Genomic DNA, 13,728 nt, shown 5'->3' on the forward strand with positions numbered 1-13,728 from the left:
CCCCTTATCCTGAGGCGATGCCCCGTAGTTCAAGACTCTCCAGCCATGGGAAACAACCTCTCAGCATCTACCCTGTCAATCTCCCTCAGAATCTTATATGTTTCAATGGGATCAGCTCTCATTCTTCTAAACTCCAGAGAGTATAGGCCCAATCTCTCCTCATAGGACAACATCCTCATATTTAGTGTAAAAACCCCAAAACAGAACATAAGCATTTAAGATAAGTATTTTGCCCATTCTACGGGCCTGCAAATGACAACAGCTTGGAGATGAGCTTCAGCTGGTGAGATGGAAACCTGTGCAGTCAGCCTCAGCTGAATAGAATCTTATGTCGCAGTCGCACAAAACCGCCACAATGTTCCCTACAGCTGTAGCATCTGGAGTGCCAAGATACGTCTGAATGAAATTATCCTGTAACTGTAGGGGAAGTGTGGTGGTGAGGCGATGATAGAGATTCAGAACTTAGCCTGAACTTGATGAGTTATCCCCAGCTGGCTTAGCATGTGGCGTAGAATCGTTGACACCAGTCTGCAAAGTGTGACATATTTCTCTTCGAGCTAAATTAAGCTGGGAGTTCTTTGCCTCCTGCAGCCTCAGGAAGTCAGGTAATAATTTACTGCATAGCCGCTGGTCACAGTGTCTGTCTGACTTTGCACTGTGGAACATCGCATATGTCCTTGTGTTTTTCCTCAGTGGAGAGCCCTGATTCCTGCTTCTTCGAATGACACAATCATACAGCACAGAAGGAGACCATTTGGCCCACTGTGCCTGTGCCGGCTCTGTGAAAGAGCTGTCCAATTAGTTCCACTGCCCTGCTCCTTCTCCTTCTCCATAGCTCTGCATTTTTTCCCCCTCCAAGTATTTTTCCAATTCTCTTTTGAAAGTTACTATTGAATTTGCTTCCATCACCCTCTCAGGCAGTGCATTCTATTAAAAGTGCTATATAAATTCTTGTTATAGACAGTGATGTTGTTGAAGTTGTCAGCTTCCTCTTGCTTCTCCACTATCATCCCAAGATGTAAAGTTTAATAATTAATTTTCAATCTAAAGTACAAGTACATTTCCAAATTTACCATCACTATATACAGAAATTACTAATAAAATTTGTACTTTATTAATAAATTGGCAAATTTATTTCTGAATAATCTTTATCACTGAGCACATGGACATCTGGACCATGGACTTTAGTATCCAATAGTATTGTCATCGCCGAATCCCCCATCATCAACATCCTGGGGCTCACCATTGACTAGAAACTTAACTGGACCAGCCACATAAATACTGTGGCAACAAGATCAGGTCAGGGGCTGGGTATTCTGTGGCGAGTGTCTCACCTCCTGACTTCCCAAAGCCTTTCCACCATCTACAAGGCACAAGTAAGGAGTGTGATGGAATACTCTCCACTTGCCTGGATGAGTGCAGCTTCAACAACACTCAAGAAGCTCGACACCATCCAGGACAAAGCAGCCCGCTTGATTGGCACCCCATCCACCACCTTAAACATTCACTCCCTCCACCACCGGTGTACCATGGCTGCTGCCGGCGCATGGGTACACCACCACCTCCAAGTTCCCCTCCAAGTCACACACCATCCTGACTTAGTATATCGCCGATCCTTCATCGTCGCTGGGTCAAAATCCTGGAACTCCCTACCTAACAGCACTGTGGGAGTACCTTCACCACACAGACTGCAGCGGTTCAAGAAGGTGGCTCACCACCACATTCTCAAGGGCAATTAGGGATGGGCAATAAATGCTGGCCTTGCCAGTGACACCCATATCCCATAAAACAAATTAAAAAATGTTAATTAAAAAGTATTATGTCATGAATAACACACAGCAGTAACTCAAAAGCAAAATACTGCGGATGCTGGAAATCTGAAATAAAAACAGAAAATGCTGGAAATACTCAGCAGGTCAGGCAGTATCTGTGGAGACAGAAACAAAGTTAACGTTTCAGCTCGATGACCTTTCATCAGAACTGGAAAAAGTCAGAGATGTAACAGGTTTTAAGCAAGTACAGAGATAGGGAAAGGGGGGAGGGGAGGAAAGAACAAAAGGGAAGCTCTGTGATAGGTGGAAGGTAGGAGAGATTAAATGACAAAAGGGAAGATGGTGCAAGGCAAAAGGGGGTGGCAATGGGACAAGTAAAGAAACAAAAGATGGGTCTAGAGGAGGTATAAATGGCAATAGCAGAATCATTACCAACAGCTACTGTCCGAAAAAATGGGAGCGGTGCTTATGGTCTGAAATTGTTGAACTCAATGTTGAGTCCAGAAGGCTGTAAAATGCCTAATCGAAAGATGAGGGGCTGTTCCTCGAGCTTCCATTGAGCTTCATTAGAACAGCGTAGGAGGCGATGGATAGAGAGGTCAGAGTGGGAGTGGGGCGTGTTAGATCCGTGGTTCAGTGGATAAGAATTACACGGATGCTGTATATAAACAAACAACAGGTCTTTACTGGAGGAGGGTCATCTCTAGACTGGAGTACAGAGGCATGCGCACAGCTTATATACCGGTGTGGTTACTGCCGGTACTACAGTATACAGGAGCTGTAAAAAGTAGTTCTGACTTAAAGCACATACACTACAATTCCTCCCTTTTTAGATTAATAATACCCCCTTAATATTCAAATAACAATTACATTTTTAAATGTACATTCAATAACAAAAAGTCCATTTATAGATTCAGTCTTTGGGGCGGCTTCCTGACCCTTTCGGGATAGCGCCTTTCCAGAGGTTCTTGTTCTTGGTGCAGAGGCGATGCTGACCCCTTTTCATCAGGTAGTTCATCGGGTTCCACTGCTACTGGGTCTGAAGTAGATGCTACCAGTATGTCGGGTTCATCCCCAGGCACTCGAGACATGGGGCTGACGCCTTCCTGTGACGCTAAGATCTGATCGACGTGGCGTCTCACAATGTTCTCTCTGACATCCACTGTGTACATTAATGGCCCCTGCCTTGTACATATCGTTCCAGGTTGCCACTTCTCTGTTCGATAGTCCCGGGCCAAGACTGGTTGTGTAGTGTATGTACCCGTCTACCTTTAAGAGAACTATTGTATGTAACCGTCCACCTTTAAGAGAACTACTTTAGGTGTTGCACTAATTTGTTGGCTTCTGTATACTGTAATACCGACGGTGGCCACACCGGTATATAAGTGCTGTGTCAGGATTTATTGGGCAGATTCGCCCTGACCTTCGAATAGTAAAGTCCTGTTTTAAGTTACTCTGGTAGTCTGTGTATTAATTAACTAAACAACCCACAGACTTTACAGTGGCGACGAGTCCGATCGTACCCTGCGGCAACAATACTTCCGAAGCAGTTAACGAGCGTCGAGAAGAGGCAACCGCCCTCGTCATTCTGCTGGGAGAAAACTCGAGTCTGCAGAGCTGGAAAGGAGGAAGAATTCAGAGACAAAGACTTCCATCAGCAACAGGCACTGACTGTCCCTTCTGCCACGGTGAGGAGTGAGCCGATCAGCACGAGAAGCAAGCCGGCCACGGTGACTGTGAGTAAGGGAAAAGTAAAAAGAATAACCGGAGGATAAGGGCGGTGCACTCGACCACGGTCGAGGGGGAAAGGAGCCGGACAGAAGTCGGGCCCAGAGGCGCTGAGACTGGGGCAGCGTGGAGCAAGGAAGCCGCGGTACAGACAGGCTGGGGACGCAACGGCGTCGTGAGACAGCTAGACCGCGACCGGCGAAAAAGGCCGGGCAGCGACCGAAGCCACGAAGCGCTGCGACCGGGAGCGTAGGCGCGGGAAGATATAAAAACTCAGCCGCAGCCGGGGAGGGAAGCATCGGACTGCGAGAGGGCTGGGAGGCGCGATTGGGAGCTGAGCGAGCGGGAGAGGCAGAGCCGACCAAGGGAGACTGAGCGAGAGCCAGGCCAGCGGCTGAAACTGTTCGCCATCAACGGGGTGTACCCAGCGCCAGTAGAGCCAAGCGAGCGGGAGAGAGACAGAGCCCGAGCAAGGGGAACTGAGCGAGAGCCAGCCCAGCGGCTGAAACTGTTCGCCGTCAACGGGGTGTACCCAGCGCCGGTTGCCCTGCCGAGAAAAGGGAAAGCACTGAAGCCGACGCGCAGGCTGTGAACCTGAAAGCCAGTGGCCGTCGCCCGTGGGGAAAGTTTACCCCTCCCGCCAGGGGAAGAAACGCGGGAAGCCGCCATTAGGCGGAGAAGAAGACAGAAGCGGGGAACCGCCATTGAAGTGGGCAGGGAGAGAAGATAAGCGCGGGAAACCACCATTTTCGCGGGAACCGCCATCTTGAAGAAAAAAAAAGAAAATTTAAAGAAATAATCCGTGGTGTTATCAGGAAGAGAGGAAGATGCCTAAGCATGGTAACATCAACAATTTTAATTCCGAGGTAGAAGACTGGGCCACGTATGTGGAACGCATTGAGATCTATGGTGAGGCCAATAAAATAGAAGAAGATGACAAAGCTATAACCTTGCTAAACTCGATGGGCGCGAAGACATACGGGCTCTTGAAGCATCTACTAGCACCAGCTAAACCGGCGGATCAGACTTTCGATGATATTGTTGCTGTCCTGAAGGATCATTTTAACCCCGCACCACTGATGTTAGTGGAACGATCAAAATTTTACGCGAGAACGCAACGGAAAGAGGAAAGTAACGCGGAGTACCTGATTGAACTGCGTAGGCTAGCAAAATACTGTCAGTTTAGGGAAAATCTGGCAGAGGCACTCAGAGACAAATTTGTGTGTGGAATGTCGAAGGAAGAAACACAAAAACGACTGCTCAAAGAGAACGATCTTACACTTGATAATGCTGTCCTTATTGCTGCATCGAACGAAGCCGCAGCGAAAGGAACGGCGGAAATGCAGCTAAAGGCAGCGGCACTCAGTGTGCAGCAAATTACTTCGGGTACAACGAAATGCTATCGTTGTGGGAAGACAACACACGACCAGAACCAATGCTGGTTTAAAAACCAGGAATGTAGGAAATGTGGCAAGCTCGGTCACATAGCTAAGGTATGCCGGTCAGGAAAGAAGACCAACAATAATGAGTCACCACAAAAGAGGTACAGGAAGGTACATGAGGTGACTAGGAAGAGTCCGGAAGAACAGAATTCGGACTCACACTCCAACTGCAAGGAACTGGATAGTCTGAGAATTCACAATGTGAGTAATGAAGCTGACCGACAAGCTATCTGGATCACACTACAGATTGCAAAAGTCCAAGTGAAAATGGAAGTGGACACCGGATCGGCGTTGACGGTCATGAATAAGCATGATTATAAAAAGTTATTCAAGCATATTCCCCTACGGGATACGGAACCAGTGTTGCAGACATACACGGGGCACAAAGTATACCCCATCGGAAAGATAGAAGTCAAGGTGAGATACAAGGACAAAGATCACCAAAGGATGGACCTGTATGTGTTGCCTGAGGGAGGTCCACCACTTCTGGGACGGGAGTGGATCAGGAAAATAAAGATTGACTGGCATTCACTAAACACCATGATGGTAGATTCCGGAAAGGAAGATGTCAAACCTGAACGGTTGTCCAGAATATTGGACGAAGCTAAAGAGGTATTCCAGCAAGGACTGGGAACACTGCGAGGAATTAAAGCAAAGGTTAAGATTGCAGAACATGCAAGCCCAAAATTTTTCAAAGCCAGATCGGTACCTTACGCGATACGACCTGCTGTGGAGGCAGAACTGGAATAACTTGAACGATCAGGGGTACTGTCAAAAGTGGACTGGAGTGAGTGGGCCACGCCCATTGTTCCCGTCATGAAGTCTTCACCAAGTGACAAGCCAGGGGGACCGGGGAAGGTCCGCATCTGCGGAGACTTCAAGATCACAGTGAATCCGGTGCTTCACACGGTACAATACACGCTTCCGCGGATTGAAGACATCTTTGCTTCGTTGGCTGGAGGGAAACACTTCACCAAGATAGACCTGGCACAGGCATACTTACAAATGGAAGTCGAGGAAGAGTCACGTCAGTACCTCACCATCAACACACACAGAGGCTTGTATCGTTATAATAGACTGGTTTTTGGGGTAGCTTCGGCTCCAGCAATTTGGCAGAGGGCCATGGAGCAGGTATTACAAGGAATTCCAAGCACGCAGTGTTACTTAGACGATATCCTGATTACGGGAGAAGACGAGGAAGAACACCTCACAAATTTGAAACTGGTGCTCACTAGGTTGAAGGAATATGGCCTTCGAGTTAATCGCAAGAAATGTGAGTTCTTCCAAAAACGGATCTTGTACTGCGGTCATGTCATTGACCGAGAGGGGCTGCACAAGTCACCTGACAAGATAGAAGCTGTCGTGAAGGCCCCCGCTCCGGAAAACGTATCACAGTTAAAATCATTCTTGGGGTTGATTAATTATTATCACAAGTTTCTGCCGAATCTATCCACGGTGCTGCATCCGCTGAATGCTCTGTTGCGGAAAGAAGTACCATGGAAGTGGAGTGAGGAATGTAAAAAGGCCTTTCGCAGAAGCAAGGCGTTGATTACCTCTGAAGAAGTGTTGGCTCATTTCAACCCAACGTTACCTCTTCGTCTAGCTTGTGATGCTTCCCCCTATGGAATTGGAGCAGTACTTTCACACAAGTTACCAAATGGCTCGGAAAGGCCAGTGGCATTCGCGTCCCGATCATTGACCTCCGCGGAGCGAAATTATGCTCAAATAGATAGGGAGGCCCTCAGCCTTGTGTGGGGCGTAAAGAAATTCAATCATTACCTGCAGGGCAAGAAGTTCACATTACTGACAGACCACCAGCCGTTGGTGTCCATATTCAACCCTAACAAGGCCGTTTCCACCATGACAGCGCAAAGGCTACAGAGGTGGTCCATGTTACTTGGGGCACACCAATATGACATCGAATACAAAAGGTCCAAACAGCATGGAAATGCTGATGGGTTATCGCGCTTGCCATTGCCGATAGTAGAAGAAGCGACTACAGTGGACCCGGTAGAGATGTTCCACTCATCCATAGTGGAATGTCTACCAGTAACAAATTCGATGATCGAAAACGAAACAAGAAATGACCCGACTCTCTCACGAGTCTATGATTTAACGGTGGAGGGATGGCCAGCACAGGGCGAACCAACGCTGCCAGCATTTTCGCAGAGAAAAGAACAGCTGTCAGTGTGTCAAGGAACCCTGATGTGTGGATCTAGAGTGGTGATTCCACCCAAACTTCAACAGAAGGTGTTAAAGGAGCTGCACGAGGGACATCTGGGTGGAGTGAAAATGAAGAACCTAGCAAGAGCGTTTGTGTGGTGGCCAGGCATTGATAGGGACATCGAAGAAATCACTAAGAGCTGTCTAGGATGCCAGAAGGTCCAAAACGCGCCACCACAGGCTCCTCTGCATCCATGGGAGTGGCCCTCATCTCCTTGGCAAAGGGTACACATCGACTTTGCTGGTCCATTTATGGACTCAATGTTTCTAATAGCGGTGGATGCACACTCCAAGTGGCCGGAGGTAATAAAGATGTCCACCACCACCACGGAAAAAATCATCACAGTGTTAAGGACCATGTTTGCTAGGAATGGGCTGCCGGAACAGATCTGTTCTGATAATGGACCGCAATTTGTGTCCGAAGAATTCAAGAAATTCTTAAAGAGCAATGGGGTTAAGCACTACACGTCAGCCCCATACCATCCCGCCTCCAATGGATTGGCTGAAAGGTTTGTCCAGACCTTCAAGAAGGCCATAAAGGCCATGGGTAATGAAGCCATTAACTTACAACATAAGGTGGATAGCTTCTTGTTGGCGTACAGGAATGCAACACATGCGGTCACAAATCAAACTCCCGCCATGATGTTTTTTAATAGACGACTAAGATGCCGGCTGGATTTGCTTAAGCCAAACGTCAGAAGGGACGTAGAGAACCGGCAATTCCAGGGCATGAATGAAAGGCCAACTAGATCTTTTCAGACAGGTCAACAAGTTTTGGCCCGGGACTACCGTACCGAGAAATGGCAGCCTGGAACTATTGGAAAAAGGCTAGGGCCGTTGATGTATACGGTGGACATTGGGGACAGTATAATAAGGCGCCATGTTGACCAGATCATAGGGTCAGCCACAAATGGCCAACCTACTCCACCAGCTTACACGGTTAATGTTGAGACAGAGATACCCAGAACACCTACCTCCGATCTGGTAATACTGGAATCAGATGAACCTGACACTGTCCTTCAAGCCGAATCGACCTTGCCAGAAGCACCTACTACCCAGCCGGGAGTTACGACACCACCGAGGCGTTATCCGACAGAGTCCGGAAACCTCCAGAGAGACTGAATCTGTGAACTGTCTTGCATAAAGTTGTATATATGTTATAATGTATGTTTAATGGGGAATCAGTATGTTGTAAGCTAAAAAGGGAGGATTGTAGTGTATGTACCCGTCTACCTTTAAGAGAACTATTGTATGTAACCGTCCGCCTTTAAGAGAACTACTTTAGGTGTTGCACTACTTTGTTGGCTTCTGTATACTGTAATACCGACGGTGACCACACCGGTATATAAGTGCTGTGTCAGGATTTATTGGGCAGATTCGCCCTGAACTTCGAATAGTAAAGTCCTGTTTTAAGTTACTCTGGTAGTCTGTGTATTAATTAACTAAACAACCCACAGACTTTACAGGTTGCCCGACATTGAAGCTCCTTGTCGGCTTCTCGTTGATGTGCTGAAATTGTTTGTCCTCAACATTTCTTCGCACATTTGGTCTGAGCAAGTCCAGACGAGATCTCAACCTTCGGTTAAAGAACATCATGGCCGGGGTCTGGTTGGTAACTGCATGTGTCGCGTTTCGGTAGGCTAATAAGAAATTGTCCATCTTATGCTGTAGTGGAATTTCCTCGTCGCACATGGCCTTTATTGCCTTCTTAAAGGTTTGTACGAACCTCTCAGCCAATCCATTGGTGGCTGGATGATACGGGGCGGATGCGTAATGCCATACCCCATTCCTTTTCATGAATTTTTGGAACTCGTCGGACACAAACTGTGGTCCATTATCAGAGCAGATCTGCTCTGGCAAACCGTTTCTGGCAAATATGGTCCGCAGGACTGCAATCATTTTCTCTGTAGTGGTTGAAGACATCTTTATCACCTCAGGCCACTTTGAATGAGCATCCACTGCTATTAAGAACATTGAGTCCATGAATGGACCAGCAAAATCAATGTGCACCCGTTGCCATGGAGAGGAGGGCTACTCCCATGGGTGTAGAGGGGCATGTGGTGGTGCATTTTGGACCTTCTGGCATCCTAAGCAGCTCTTAGTTAGGTCTTCGATTTGTTGATCGATTCCCGGCCACCACACATAAGCCCTAGCAAGGCTTTTCATTTTCACTCCCCCCAGATGACCTTCATGTAGCTCATTTAGCACTCTCTCCCTTAACTTGGGTGGAATCACCACTCTGGATCCACACATCACTGTCCCCTGGCATACTGACAGCTGTTCTCTTCTGGATGAGAAAGCTGGCAACAGTGAGTCGCCATGTGTTGGCCATCCCCTCACCGTCAATTCATATACCCGTGACAGCGTCGGATCATTGCGGGTCTCCTTCTCTATATCCGCGTTTGTTACTGGCAATCGTTCAATTATCGACGAATAAAATATCTTGATAGGGTCCACTGCTGGTGCTTCCTCCACCATAGGCAGCGGCAGGCGCGATAGCCCATCAGCGTTCCCATGCTGTTTCGTGCCTTTATATTCTATTTCATATTGATTCGCCCCTAGAAACAGGAACCATCTTTGTAACCGCTGTGCAGTCATTACTGGCACGCCCTTCTTAGGATTAAAGATGGAGACAAGTGGTTGGTGGTCAGTCAGCAAGGTGAACTTCTGCCCATGCAGATAATGGTTGAATTTTTTTACTCCCCATACTAGGCTGAGGGCCTCCCTGTCAATCTGGGCGTAGTTGCGCTCGGCTGAGGTTAGTGACCGAGACGCAAAGGCTACTGGCCTCTCCAACCCGTCTGGGAATTTGTGTGACAGCACCGCTCCAATCCCGTAGGGTGATGCATCACACGCCAAACAAATTGGTAGTGCTGGGTTGAAATGGGCCAACACCTCTTTTGATGTGATCAATTCATTACACTTCTGGAAAGCTCATCTACGTTCGTCATCCCACTTCCATGGTACCCCTGTTTGCAGTAGGGTGTTCAGCGGGTGTAATACCGTAGACAAATTTGGTAAGAACTTGTGGTAATAGTTTACCAGCCCGAGGAACGACCTCAGTTGTGACACATTTTCCGGTGCTGGAGCCTTGACTACTGCCTCAATCTTGTCTGGGGACTTATGTAACCCCTCTTCATCGATGACGTGGCCGCAATATGAGATCTGTTTCTGGAAAAACTTGCACTTGTGGCGATTAGCTCGTAGCCCATATTCCTTTAATCTGGCGAGCACCTTCTCCAAGTTAGTGAGGTGATCACCGTCATTTTCGCCCATGACCAAGATGTCGTCCAAATAACACTGGGTCCCTGGAATCCCTTGCAGGACCTGATCCATCGCCCTTTGCCAGATAGCCGGAGCCAAGGCTACTCCAAACACCAGCCGGTTGTATTGATAGAGACCTTTATGGGTGTTGATCGTAAGGTAATGTTTCGAAGCTTCTTCTACCTCCATTTGCAAGTACACCTGGGCTAGATCAATTTGGGTGAAGCATTTACCACCAGATAGCGAGGTGAAAATATCCTCAATTCGTGGAAGCGGATATTGCACCGTGTGAAGGACTGGGTTCACTGTCACCTTAAAATCCCCACAGATGCGGATCTTCTTTGGTTCCCCAGGCATATTACTCAACAACCTCTTCATTACAGGGACGATGGGTGTAGCCCACTCGCTCCAGTCCACTTTGGACAGTACTCCTGAACGTTCCAACCCTTCCAGCTCTGCTTCAACCGCTGGGCTGATCGCATAAGGCACTGGTCTGGCCTTCAGAAACTTTGGGCTTGCATTTTCCTCTATTTTAATTGTTGCTGTTATTCCTTTTAGTGTTCCTAGTCCCTTCTGGAACACTTCTTTTGCGTCAGTTAGCATTTTTGACAGTCGTCCAGGTGTGACGTCGTCATCCTTTTTGGCCTCCACCTTCAGTGCCTGTATGGAATGCCAATCTAAATGTATCTTCCGGATCCACTCACGTCCTAGCACTGGTGGTCCTCCATTTGGCAATACATATATATCCATTTTAGGTATTTCCTGACCTTTATATTTCACTTTCACCCTTATTTTTCCTTTGGGGTAGACTTTTTGGCCTGTATACGTCTTCAAGACAATCTCTGTAGCTTTCAAGGGTATGTGTGAAAATAGCCGCTTGTAGTCTCTTTGATTTATGACTGTTAGAGCTGACCCTGTGTCCAATTCCATTTCCACTTGGACTCCGTCTATCTTGAGTGTAACCCAGATAGTCTGGTGATCCTCTATTTCTGTTACATTATGTAGTTTCAGACAACCCAGCTCCTTGCTTCCGAAGTCTGTGTCACTTTTCTGTTCATCTGAACCACTGTCCATCACCTGGTGTACCTTTTTGTACTTCTCCTGTGGAGATTTCTTACTGTTGGTTTTCTTCCCAGACCTGCAGACTCTTGCTATGTGTCCTGCTTTCCCACACTGTTTGCACACTTGGTCCATGAACCAACAATCTTTCTGGTCATGTGTTGTTCTGCCGCAGCGATCGCACTTCCCTGTTCCATAGGTCATTTCGTTGGTGCCGTATTCTTGTGGTCTCCATTGTATCTCTGCAGAGCCCCTTGCGGCTGCTTCGTGTGATACTGCCATACTGAAAGCTTTGTCCAGCGTAAGGTCCTTTTCTGATAGCAGCCGTTTCTGGGTTCCTTCACTTTGTAGCCCGCACACAAACTTGTCCCTTAATGTATCTGCTAATCCCGCTCCAAACTGGCAGTGTTTCGATAGCTTGCGCAGTTCCGTTAGGTACTCAGCATTGCTTTCGTCTTTGTGTTGGTTCCTTTTATGGAACTTAAATCGTTCTGCTATCAGCAGCGGTGTGGGGTTTAAGTGGTCCTGTAGGATTTCTACTATGCTTTCAAAATTCTTGTTTACCGGCTTCTCTGGGGTTATTAGATTTCGCAGTAACCCATAAGTTTTTGCACCCATGGAATTTAACAGAACCAGTGCTTTAATAGCATCTGGCACTTCATTCACCCTGCAGTACACCTCAATACGTTTCACATATGTCGCCCAATCTTCGACTTCATTGTCGAACGTAGAGATACTGCCACTCTTCGGCATCCTTGGTTGTGCATTAACTATCCCCAATGGTGCCTCCCGCGCTTCCCCTTCTTCTCCGCTGGCACAAAATGGCGTCTCCCGCGCTTTCCTTCCTTCCCGCGCTCGCCCGTCTTCTCCGCTGCGGCTTCGCAAAATGGTGTCTCACGCTCTCTTCGCCCCGTGGACCCTGATCAGCCCGTGCTCCCTGGCTGTGCTCTGCGCATTCTTCTCTTGCTATTTGTCGACGCCGCTCAGTCTAGAACCCGGCTGTTTCTTACCCTCTCTCTGTCCGGTTTGCAGTACTTTTTTTTTCCGACGCCGCTCGGTGATCAATCCCCGGCTGCGCCCTGCTCTCTTCACCCTCTTTCTTACCCCGTCAACGCTGCCCAGCTCTCTCTCTCTGCCGTCGGTCGGCTCCAGCCGCCGCTGCTCGGGAAGGGTCTTCTCTGGACCTGTCGTCGGTCTCTTACTGCTCGTTGTGGCTGGGGAACCAAGCCCGGCTCTCCACAGCCTCCCCAGCGAATTTGGATCTCTGCCTGACTGCTGGGCGGTTGCTCGCGGTCGACGCCCGTGTTCCTGGACTCGACTATTTTTTTTATTTTTTATGTTGCAGGTAGATTCGCATCAACACTCGTCGCCACTGTTAGATCCATGGTTCAGTGGATAAGAATTACACGGATGCTGTATATAAACAAACAACAGGTCTTTACTGGAGGAGGGTCATCTCTAGACTGGAGTACAGAGGCATGCGCACAGCTTATATACCGGTGTGGTTACTGCCGGTACTACAGTATGCAGGAGCTGTAAAAAGTAGTTCTGACTTAAAGCACATACACTACAGGGGGGAGAATTAAAGTGACAGGCGACCGGAAGCTCAGGGTCTCGCTTATAGACTGAACGGAAGTGTTCTGCGAAGCGATCACCCAATCTGCGTGTGTTCTCCCCAGTGTAGAGGAGACTGCATTGTAGAAAGGCATACTTTGAAAAGGGAAGTAAAAATTTTATGCTGAACGTAGCAAATTGCTTCGGAAAGTTAGTTGTAAATGTGGAGTACAGCTACCTTTACTGCTGTTGTGTGACATTCAGCAGAAAAATGAAAGGCTAACAGTAGCAGTAGACTTTACATTTACAACTCGATCTTCAGTCCAGAAATTTCTTACACTCAGCATAAAATTTAAGCTTCAGATATATTTGCTGAAAATGTACTTTATTTCTCTTTTCCTTTGCAGCTTCATAAAAATTTTATTCTACACTGAAATTTGTACATTAAACTTTGGCACAGGATGTTGCTACTCATGACACACTGGCTTAGAAATTGGCGCTGCGCTGTTTTGCAGGCACATAACGGGCGCCTAAGTGTCCATTCCTGTTTGTGGGAGCTTGCTGTGTGCAAATTGGCTGCCACGTTTCCTACATTACAACAATGACTACACTTCAAAAACATACTTCATTGGCTGTAAAGCACTTTGAGACATCCAGTGTTCGTGAAAGGCGCTATATAAATGCAA

The sequence above is a fragment of the Somniosus microcephalus genome, chromosome 1 (genome assembly GCF_052327205.1).
Source record: "Somniosus microcephalus isolate GS21.2 chromosome 1, FLI_Smic_1.0, whole genome shotgun sequence".
NCBI classification, from domain to species: domain Eukaryota; kingdom Metazoa; phylum Chordata; class Chondrichthyes; order Squaliformes; family Somniosidae; genus Somniosus; species Somniosus microcephalus.